Source organism: Rhipicephalus microplus, unplaced genomic scaffold (genome assembly GCF_043290135.1).
Source record: "Rhipicephalus microplus isolate Deutch F79 unplaced genomic scaffold, USDA_Rmic scaffold_138, whole genome shotgun sequence".
Classification (NCBI taxonomy): Eukaryota; Metazoa; Arthropoda; class Arachnida; order Ixodida; family Ixodidae; genus Rhipicephalus; species Rhipicephalus microplus.
Window position 1 is genome coordinate 260,443 of NW_027464710.1, and position 11,434 is coordinate 271,876.

The following is an 11,434-nucleotide window of genomic DNA, read 5'->3' on the forward strand; positions in this document are numbered from 1 at the left end:
GAGGGCTCGAACCTCCAACGTTTCGATTAACAGCCGATCGCGCTAGAATATTGCGCCACGGAGACTTTTTTTTCTTGAATGAATGAAATTATCAACAGTAATGTACACAGAGCATACTTCACCAGAAGTCCGGAAAACACGCAAAATCGTCAAGAAGGAGAAGTGACTCCGGAACAGGGTCAAAAGTGTCGGCAACACTGCGCACTTGAGCAGCTGCTTCTCGGAAGACAGATATAGTCGACCATGGTTGCTCGGCATGTCTATCAATCGTGCGACTTTTCCATAATGAATACAGTCCCAACAACATAAACAAGTCGTAAGGAGTATTATCAGTCAGACTCTTTTTGAACAGAAGGAACCTAATAACATTACCTGTGATTGGAAGTTCGTGCTGCACTCTCACCGCCATCTGAACATTTCTCCAAAGCCATCAGCGCAAAGAAAAAAAGCAACACACATCTACCGGGAGTGCTCGAATCTCCAAACTTTCGGTTAACAGCCGAACGCGCTAGCCAATTGCTTCACGGAGACATTTTTGCTGCACTCTCACCACCGTCAGAACATTTCTTCAAAGCTATCAGCGCAAAGAAGAAAAAAGCGCCGCACCACCACCGGGTGGGCTCCAACCTCCAACCTTTCGGTTTACAGCCCATCGCGCTAGCCAATTGCGCCACAGAGAAAGTCGTGCTCTACTCTCACCACCGTCAGAACATTTCTTCAAAGCTATCAGCCCAAAGAAACAAAAGCGCCGCACCACCACCGAGTGGGCTCGAACCTCCAGCCTTTCGTTTAACGGCCGAACGCGCTAGGCAATAGCGCCACGGAGACTGTCGTGCTCCACTCTCACCACCGTCAGAACATTTCTTCAGAGCTATCAGCCTAAAGAAAAAGAAACGCCGCACCACCACCGGGTGGGCTCGAACTTCCAACCTTTTGGTTAACAGCCGATCGCGCTAGCCAATTCCGACACGGAGACAGTCGTGCTCCACTCTCACGACCGTCAGAACATTTCTTCAGAGCTATCAGCCCAAAGAAAAAGAAACGCCGCACCACCACCGGGTGGGCTTGAACTTCCAACCTTTTGGTTAACAGCCGATCGCGCTAGCCAATGGCGCCACGGAGACAGTCGTGCTCCGCTCTCACCACCGTCAGAACATTTCTTCATAGCTATCAGCCCAAAGAAAAAAAAGCGCCACACCACCACCGGGTGGGCTCGAACCTCCAGCCTTTCGGTTAACGGCCGAACGCGCTAGCCAATTGCGCCACGGAGACAGTCATGCTCCACTCTCACCATCATCAGAACATGTCTTCAAAGCTATCAGCGCAAAGAAAAAGGCAACACACCACTCCCGGGAGGGCTCGAAATTCCAACCTTTCGGTTAACAGCCTATTGCGCTAGGAATTTGCGCCACGGAGACAGTACCCTATCGAAAAAAAACGTATGGTGGGCATGGTGGAAACAACCACCCACCATTATAGTGGATTAATGTAGTGGGTGAATGGTGGAAAACGCCCACCATGGTGCATGGTGCGTATGGTGGGTGCTGCAGTGCCGTCAACGCTTCAGCGCGAAATGACGTCAGAATCACCGTGACGAGCTGCCACAAAAAATAAAAAAGAATTCCATAGAAACGGTATAAAAAACACCTGTCCTGTAAAAAAAAAACAAGGCGCCCAGGGAGATCGAACGTGCAACCTGCGGATTTTGATTCGAAGACACTAACGACTGCGCCACACCAACATGACGTTGATGGTGTGCTGAATACTTAGTTGGCATACTAACGTACGGTTCAACTTATGTTTGTCGAGTACACAACATAGACAAGATATACACCTGCTACTAAAAATTGCACATTTAATAGACACAGGCAACTGCGGCCTGTAACGATTGCCATTGTGTTAATGGCACTAGTGCTATTTTTTTACAATTCACAACTTCAAGAAAAAAAACAAGTGGACTGGGGAGCAGCAACAGTTTACCGGCGGGGTCTGCCAAGTTTATTATCCGTTTCGCGCTCGTTCTAAAGGGCGACATCTGCTCACGCTTTATGACGCTTCTAGGCTCATTCCATAGATTCGCCCGCCTAGTTTATTTGATTGAGTATTGGGATGTTTTTCGCGCAATGTAGAGGGCGGTCGTGCCAGCGCAATGCTGTAGCTCTTTCGCTAAAGCAACAACTACATAACAGCTTGGCCAAAACGAATTCAGTGTGCCGGAAACATTACGCTATCATATTGGTTCACCAAGCATACGAATTGCCACTTCTGAGTTCCCGTACAAAAGCTAGAGAAGTGCCGGCGAGCGCGACCGGTGGCTTTCGGTGAGAAGACACTGACGTTCTCTGGGAGTGCTTTAATCGCGTCGCATCGATGTTTGTTGCTTCTTGAGCGGACACCATACACAATGAAAAATGCTTCATTTAGGTTAATTGATGCCATGGCTGCGCTGTATTGTCATACTTAATCGTCGAAATCGTGTATTCTGAAACCCGGAAGCACGGATAACACAATTGTACGGGCTCGGTCGGTAGGCCTAACATTTGGTGGAAATCATGGTGGTAGAACATGTAGTGTACAGATCCCAGCTTGGTACACTATATAAATTGCCCGCCATTATAAGCCCACCCATCATCTGCTTACTGCTTCCCAGCATTATCGCGATGGTGGGCAGAGCTTCTCAGCTTGGTACACCATGTAGCCCACCATAATAAGCACCACCCAACATATACTTAGGGCTTCCCAGCATTATCGCAATGGTGGGCCGAGTGTCCCATTATTGCCCACTATCTAGCCTCTGCTTTCCACCATCATTTCCACTTTACCCATCATCTGTACACCATACCACCCAGTATGTCCCGGCATATCCACCATATTTTCCACTACGTCTCACCATATCCATCATAATTTCCACCATGCCCACTATTATTTCCACTACGCCCACCATGTTTTCCAGTATCCACCATGGCAATTTTTCTGGTAGGGTAGTGCAGCACTCCCACCTCCGTCAGAACATTTCTTCAGAGCTATCAGCCCAAAGAAAAAAAAGCGCCGCACCTCCACCGGGTGGGCTCGAACCTCCAGCCTTTCGGTTAACAGCCGATCGTGCTACCCAATCGCGCCACGGAGACAGTCGTGCTCCACTCTCACCACCATCAGATCATATCTCCAAAGCTATCAGCGCAAAGAAAAGAGCAACACACCACTCCCGGGAAGGCTCAAAACTACAAACTTTCTGTTAACAGCCGATCGCGCTAGCCAATTGCGCCACAGAGACAGTAGTGCAGCACTCCCACCTCCGTCAGGACATTTCTTCAGAGCTATCAGCCCAAAGAAAAAAAGCGCCGCTACACCACCGGGTGGGCTCGAACCTCCAACCTTTCGGTTAACAGCCCATCGCGCTAGCTAATAGCGCCACGGAGACAGTCGTGCTCCACTCTCACCACCATCAGAACATATCTTCAAAGCTATCAGCGCAAAGAAAAAAGCAACACACCACTCCCGGGAGGGCTGAAACCTCCAATTTTTGGTTAACAGCCGAACGTGCTAGCCAGTAGCGCCACGGAGACAGTCGTGCTCCACTCTCACCACCATCAGAACATATCTTCAAAGCTATCAGCGCAAAGAAAAAAGAGCGCCGCACCACTCCCGGGAGGGCTCGAACCTCCAACCTTTCGGTTAACAGCCTATCGCGCTAGGCAATTGCGCCACGGAGACAGTCGTGCTACCCTCTCACCACCAGCAGAACATATCTTCTAAGCTATCAGCCCAAAGAAAAAAAAAGCGCCCCACCACCACCGGGTGGGCTCGAACCTCCAACCATTCGGTTAACAGCCGATCGCGCTAGCCAATTGGGACACGGAGGCAGTCGTGGTCCACTCTCATCACTGTCAGAACATTTCTTCAGAGCTTTCAGCCCAAAGAAAAAGAAACGCCGCACCACCCCCGGGTGGGCTCGAACCTCCAACTTCTCGGTCAACAGCCGATCGCGCTAGCCAATTGCGCCAGCCACGGAGACAGTCGTTCTCCCCTCTCACCACCATCAGAACATATCTTCAAAGCTATCAGCGCAAAGAAAAAAGCGACACACCGTCCCTTGGTGAGCTCGAACCTCCAACTTTTCGGTTAACAGCCAATCGCGCTAGCCAACTGCGCCACGGAGACAGTCCTGCACCACTCTCACCACCATCAAACATATCTTCAAAGCTATCAGCCCAAAGAAAAAAAAAGCGCCGCACCACCCCCGGGTGGGCTCGAACCTCCAACCTTTCGGTTAACAGCCGATCGCTCTAGCCAATTGCGCCACGGAGACAGTCGTGCTTCACTCTCACCACCATGAGAACATATCTTCAACGCCATCAGCGCAAAGCAAAAAAAGCGACACACCGTCCACGGGTGGGCTCGAAACTCCAACCTTTCGGTTAACAGATGATCGCGCTAGCCAATTGCGCCACGGAGACAGTCCTGCTCCACTTTCACCATCATCAGAACATATCTTGAAAACTATCAGCCCAAAGGAAAAAAAGCGCCGCACCACCACCGGGTGGGCTCGAACCTCCAACCTTTCGGTTAACAGCCGATCGCGCTAGCCAATTGTGCCCCGGAGACAGTCCTGCTCCACTCTCACCACCATCAGAACATATTTTCAAAGCTATTAGCCCAAAGAAAAAAAAGCAACAAACCACTCCCGGGAGGGCTCGAACCTCCAACCTTTCAGGTAACAGCCGATCGCGCTAGCAAATTTCGCCACGGAGACAGTAGTGCAGCACTCCCACCTCCGTAAGAACATTTCTTCAGAGCTATCAGCCCAAAGAAAAAAAGCGCCGCACCACTCCCGGGAGGGCTCGAAGCTCCAACCTTTCGGTTAACAGCCTATCGCGCTAGCCAATTGCACCACGGAGACAGTCGTGCTCCCCTCTCACCACCATCAGAACATTTCTCCAGAGCTATCAGCCCAAAGAAAAACAGTCATGCCCTTTTGGTCTCTGTAATGCGCCGGCCACATTCGAAAGAATGATGGACTCATTTCTCCAAGGGTTTAAACGGTCAACCTGCTTATGTTATTAAGACGACGTTATCGTTTCCTCGCCCACATTCGACTCCCGTCTCAAGCGTTTATCGGCGATTCTTGAAGTTTTTCATCGAGCCGGACTTCAACTGAACTCGTCTAAATGCCACTTTGCTCGTCGTCAAATAACCGTACTTGGCCACATCGTCGATGCCGCAAAAGTCCGCCCAGAACCCGAGAAAATTCGCGCCGTCACGGACTTTCCTGTTCCGAAGTCAACAAAGGACGTTCGCAGTTTTGTGGGCTTGTGCTCCTACTTTCGACGGTTTGTTAAGGACTTCGCCATCATTGCACGCCCACTCACAAACCTCCTGAAGAAGGACACCCCGTTTTTCTGGGGCGTTGATCAAGCTTCATCTTTTTCCCAGCTCACGATGCTCCTTAAAACACCGCCGATTTTAGCCCATTTCAATCCATCAGCTCCAACCGAGGTTCGCACTGACGCTAGTGGGCATGGCATCGGGGCAATGCTAATGCAACATCAACGCGGACAAGACCGTGTTATAGCGTATGCAAGCCGCCTGCTATCTACAGCCAAGCGCAACTATTCAATCACACAACGTGAGTGTCTCGCTCTTGTGTGGGCAGTCGCCAAGTTTCTCCCATACTTATACGGGCGTTCATTCCGGGTAGTCACCGACCACCACGCGCTCTGCTGGCTGGCCTCGCTCAAGAATCCCTCAGGACGCCTCCCTCGTTGGTCCCTACAATTACAAGAATACACGTTCACCGTAACGTACAAAACAGGGCGGTCACATCAAGATGCGGATTCTTTATCACGCTACCCTGTGGAAGAGGCTGCCCATACTGACACCTTTCCAGACCTTTTGCCTGTGACGCAGCTACTCAACCTTGGCCACGAACAACGCCTGGATGCTTCCCTGCGAACCATCATTGACAAGCTTGAGTCAATGCCTCGCGAGGCATCTCTACAAAGGTTCCTGGTAAAAGACGGCATCCTGTATCGCCATAACCTCGATCCATATGGCCATGACTTGCTCCCCATCATACCAGCACATCTTCGTGCGACTGTTCTCAACCAGCTTCATGACGCTCCTTTGGCGGGACACTTGCGCGTCTCTCGGCAATACGACCGTGTACGTCGTCGTTTCCTTTGGCCTGGTCTTGCCCGCTCTGTTCGACGCTACGTCGCCGCTTGTGAGCCCTGCCAGCGCCGCAAAAAGCCATCTTCCCTACCAGCTGGATTCCTTCAGCCAATCGACATTCCCATTGAACCTTCTTTCGAATTGGCCTCGACCTGCTTGGCCCATTCTCGATCTCCAGCTCAGGCAACAATTGGATCACTGTCGCCACTGACTATGCGACACGGTACGCTATCACACGAGCACTTCCAACGAGTTGCGCAACCGATGTGGCGAACTTTCTGGTATATGATATTATTTTAGTACACGGAGCTGCACGTCAATTTCTCACTGACCGGGGCCGGACCTTCCTATCAGCTGTCGTTGATGAAATCCTGCGCTCTTGCTCTGCAAAGCACAAGTTTGCCACTTCGTACCATCCGCAAACGAACGGTCTTACGGAGCGCCTCGACCACACCATAACCGACATGCTTTCTAAATACGTAGCGGCCGACCACCAGGACTGGGACGTTCATTTGCCATTTGTGACGTTCGCATATAATTCGTCACGTCACGACACTGCCGGCTATTCACCATTCTATCTTCTATATTTTGAGCATTGCCAGTGGGATGATGCAATAAGTGCGCGTCGCCAGATCACGATGCTGTGGCGCGTGCTCTCGTCTTTCACGCGTACTTTGCCCTGCGAAAGGGGGAATGGACGCTCATGCGTGCGCGCGCTTATCTTACGGTGGTGAGAATCGTATGCCTTGGTCTTCCACTTGAAATATTTTGTTGTATTTATTGGGTGCACAAAGGTCACTACACTCGCTGCACAGTCTCTACGAAAGCGCCATGCTTTTCAGACACTGGGAAGTAACAATTGAGGTGCTTATTTGCGTTCATCTGTACCTGCGCATACGTTTCGTGCGTCATTTGTATGTGAGCAACGTGGAACAGCTTTCGATGTGCTTGCCTAGCGCCTTTTTCCAATGCCTGGGCGAAGGAGCAGATTTCAATGGGAAGCGGCCGTCGGTGTTAGTGTGGCATTTTGCTGCCAGGCACCACTACCAGAGTAGGCATATCACCGCGTCGTCTCTCGCGCAAACAACGCCGGGGGTGCGTTCGAAGCTGTATACGGTTCGGCCTTCGGCTGTATTGGCATTGTTTGAGGTATAATTGTTGAGATGTGAAACACTTGTTGTTCTAGACACCTAGCTCGTTTCCTAGGCATGTGTCGTTTTCGACTTCTTCATTGAGGCAATCGCTTGTCCTCTGCTAAGCCGATACCAGATAGCTCATGCCAGGCCAGCGATGCGCCGAAAATAATTTTTTCATTGTTTTGTTTGCTCTTCTGAGAGTTGCTTTTTTGACTTACTGAAAGTTGATTTTTGAGAGTATTAGCTTCTGTGCAAGACGCCAATTCTAAAGCCTTGGGTGCTTTATGTTCTCTGATGCTTGCTACTGTACAGTGGTGTAGCACATTATATGCAAGCACGGAGTTCATGCGCTAAATGGCATGAATTGCCACTGAACTGCTTCCAGGAATATAAGTGATCATCCATTTCCTTCGTAACGCTTTTGAGTATTACATGTGTTTACACTGAGAGAAAGCAAGTGCGAGAAAATGAGAAAAGATGCCATTTGAATTCACCATTTGACAGAAAGGTGTTGGTACGAAAAACAAACAAAAACAGCTCCATGTACGGCACGATTCCTGCAACCGTGGCCGATGTTTTGAACAGGCGCGGTCGTTAGTGTAAAGTCTGATGCCGATCCACATCTTGAGCCAAGGTGACAGGCGAGAAAAATGCTGGCTGTTGTCAATTCCTGGATTTCGTCTGTGTATTCCTGGACAGATTTATTTGGCTGCTCGGTTCTGTTTCTTTTTTCTTTTCTTCGGCCGTTCTATTCGGTAGCGAGCACAGTAGAGGTTGAATGGCTGTAGACACGGACGCTTTCACCACGGGAGGCACCCTGTTCAGCCTTAGAAGGACGCATTCATTACGACACAGTACATGATAACTGTCGCGTGTTTCGCGTGTAACTCATGTTTTGCCCTAGGGCTCCCATTCAGCTTCGGGGCGTAATGTAAGCGTTGCACTCTGGAGTGATCGCCGGGCAGTGTAGCTACTGATAAGACTCATTCGTTGACTGTTCGGACGTAGCGCAGTGCCGCTTAGTCATACCGATTGCCATGCTTCCAAATGTGAAGTGTAGTCTTGCGCCACCACTTCTTATAATCTGCAAAATATTTGAGTTGTGAGTCACGGCTACATATTTGAGTGTAGCACAAATATTGTATTACAAGATCACTTACCTTGCCTGATTACTGCAAGCACCCTCCCTCGTACACCAGTGGAGCTGCAATTTCGCGGAATGACAGCCATACATTGTATTAAGGCAGAAGCATAAATAACAATAGTATATCCTTTATTTTTCACCAAGACAATGATCGAGGGTGAGATAAAAAGCTGACAAGCAGCTTGATAAGCTCCGCCCTCCCTCTAATTGTACACTTTGGAGCGTTTGCAGTTGCGCTGCACTTATGAAGGAGCAAGAAAAAAAAACTCGCAGCGATATAACATGAGGAGGCAATAATTAACAATGTGAATAAACGGGGCAAATAAACAGCATAAAAAATCCTCACCAAAACAGATGCGAATGCAACAAATTCCTCATGAAAAGCGAAAATGGATCGTTGGCGGCATCCGGCATCTTCTCAAGCCAGCTGCGTTTACACGATATGATGCACCAAATCATCGTTACATGAAGAAGACGTCATCTTATGACATCACAAATCATAATGTTTTGTGATGAACCCTCCTTTCGCATTCATTTCATTGGCAACACCTGTCTTTGAACGTTAAATTCTTTTAACATTCAGAAAGTTAAATGTTAGCAAGCACACATCGCATGCTTTCATTCTCAGACACACAAAGCTGCATGCTTAACATGTTTTGTGCTAGTGGAGCTCTTGAAAAAGGTCGTTATAGTTATAGTGCGGTACCACTTATAGTGGGGATATTCTTCACTCCCGCGACTTATCTTATAAGCGGTCTATACTGTACCTCCCTTTCTGTTACAATTATTTCTAAGTGGTTGGAGCTGGGATAATAAAAAGACAGAGTCACACATGTGGCGAAGACCATATTGCATCGTTTTGTTGCCACTACAGTCAGAGCCCAGTAGAAACAGCGCGCTGCTATGTTTGTGTTACTTTTCTTCCTCGCTGTACCCGGCGAGTAGCACAAATGCAAAGCCGGTGAGAAGCACAAATGCAAATTAACTCGCTCAAAAACACGAATCCAGGAGCTTCCTTGTACTCGTGGTTGTTCAGCGCCAGCTTCGCGTAGTCTCAGGGAGCTTTTATGCACACACACCTCCCGCCCAGTTTCAGGGTGATGAAATCTGCAACAGTGCAAGCACAAGTAGCCACCGAATTTGACGGGCAACCTAGTTACCATCCATAGCCGGCGCTAAATTGGGCAGGCCGCCATCTTTATTCTCACTTGCGGGTCGGCACCCGTGATATGCCAATAAAAATTTTGGCTAGCATGCAACGCTAGTGTACAGCACTATCGAAAACATGAAGGCTGGAATTTTCAGCATCGTGAGTACAGTGCTGTGAGCCTTTGCGGTCTTTTCTCTGGTGATTTATTGCGTATACGTTGGTTATGCATTCGCACATGATGCAGTCGTGTTCTTCGTAAGCTGCTCGCCTTTGCTTTCATGCACGTACTGCCCAAAAGGTTTGCAGATTTCTGGCTCACAACCATTCTGGGGGATTTATTAGGAAATGGGTAGCTCAGAAAAAAAATTTATATATTTAAAGGTCAGCGAATAGAATAATTTCTCGTTTTGTACAATAAAAATATTGCTTTTTTTGTAAATTATGCTTGAGAAAAGGTTAGATGAATTTGTTCATACTGAAATAGAAATAAATGAGTAATATTGAAATTTTTTTTTCTGTAGTCTATGCACAAGTTAGCTAAGAACTTTTAGAATTGGGGTTATTGTGTTTGTCTTTTTGGTTGTTCAATGAAATTTTTTTCGTCAGCGTGCATCCACGTTACATGCATGATATCATCGCAGAACGCTTCAGTTCTTCTAAGTGCTGCTATTTGACTGGTCGTGTAAGGAAATATTGCTTCTGTGAAATGCTCAGGATTCTATAGAGCAAAAAGTTTTGGGTAAGGGTTTCTCAATAAAAACCGTGGCTTTCGTTCTGCACAATCCAACTTCACAGATAATTTCAATGCATTGTTTCCACTTGCACAAGACATTTCCGCACGTGCCAGCCGGTGGCCAAATAGGCCAGAGTGTACACAGCCTTGATTACTATACATTATTTTCAACATTACATGTAAACTAAGCGAATGAACGGACTTGGAAATCTAAAGGCAAGTCATTTAATTCAAAAGTAATGAATGGATACATAAACATACATGACATCTCTGAAATAGCATATTTACAATAGTTGAATTCATTTGTGATGCTTTTATGAAGATTAAGCTTACAAGAGTCATGCCTCATGCATAGGCGTATCTCCTGGGGGGGCAAGGAGAGTGCTGCCCCCTCCCACTAAGGAAAGTAAGGGAGGCTGAGCTCCCCCCCCCCACTTTCGGCAGTGGCCGCTGTCGACTGCACACTGAGAAACGAACTCAGACGAAATTTTCGTTCAGCGCAGCTATCACATAAATATATATAATGATATTTAAAGATACTTTTCGTAGAGTTTTGCTCATAGGGGTTCTTTCCGTGTCTTAATTGTGACCGTGCAATGTAAGCTTTTTGCATTGCAGGCCGCTTATGCAATACTTTCGTGCCTTACGCTCGAACATTGCAAGGGAAGCCACGGCTCAGTCGGAGCTCTGGCTCTTTGAACCACTCTGACGTGCCTTTATTGGAGTTTGTCTGACCTGAAGTTTACATCGAAGGTGACGTAGGTTCAGGTGGAAAGCAAATAGGAAACGCTGTATGGACTTCCTCCCGCCTGAAAACAACATCATGTGTCTTAGAAAATGAATTCAATCGCTGCTGCTCTATATCGCAGCTGCTGTGAGTCGAAGAGGGCGTATAGAAGTGTGTTTGAAGGGGGCCGAGTCGGAAGAACTAAAAACTGTTCGTATTGTTGTCTCCAGTTTACCAGCCTCACCTATATAACATATTGCCACGTTCCATTTCCCAAGTTTTTGTTATCATCCCAAAACACCACACGATTCTCAGCGCAAACCGCGCCTGCAGTTTTCTAGAAGGTTCCGGACTGTAGTAGATCATTTCGATA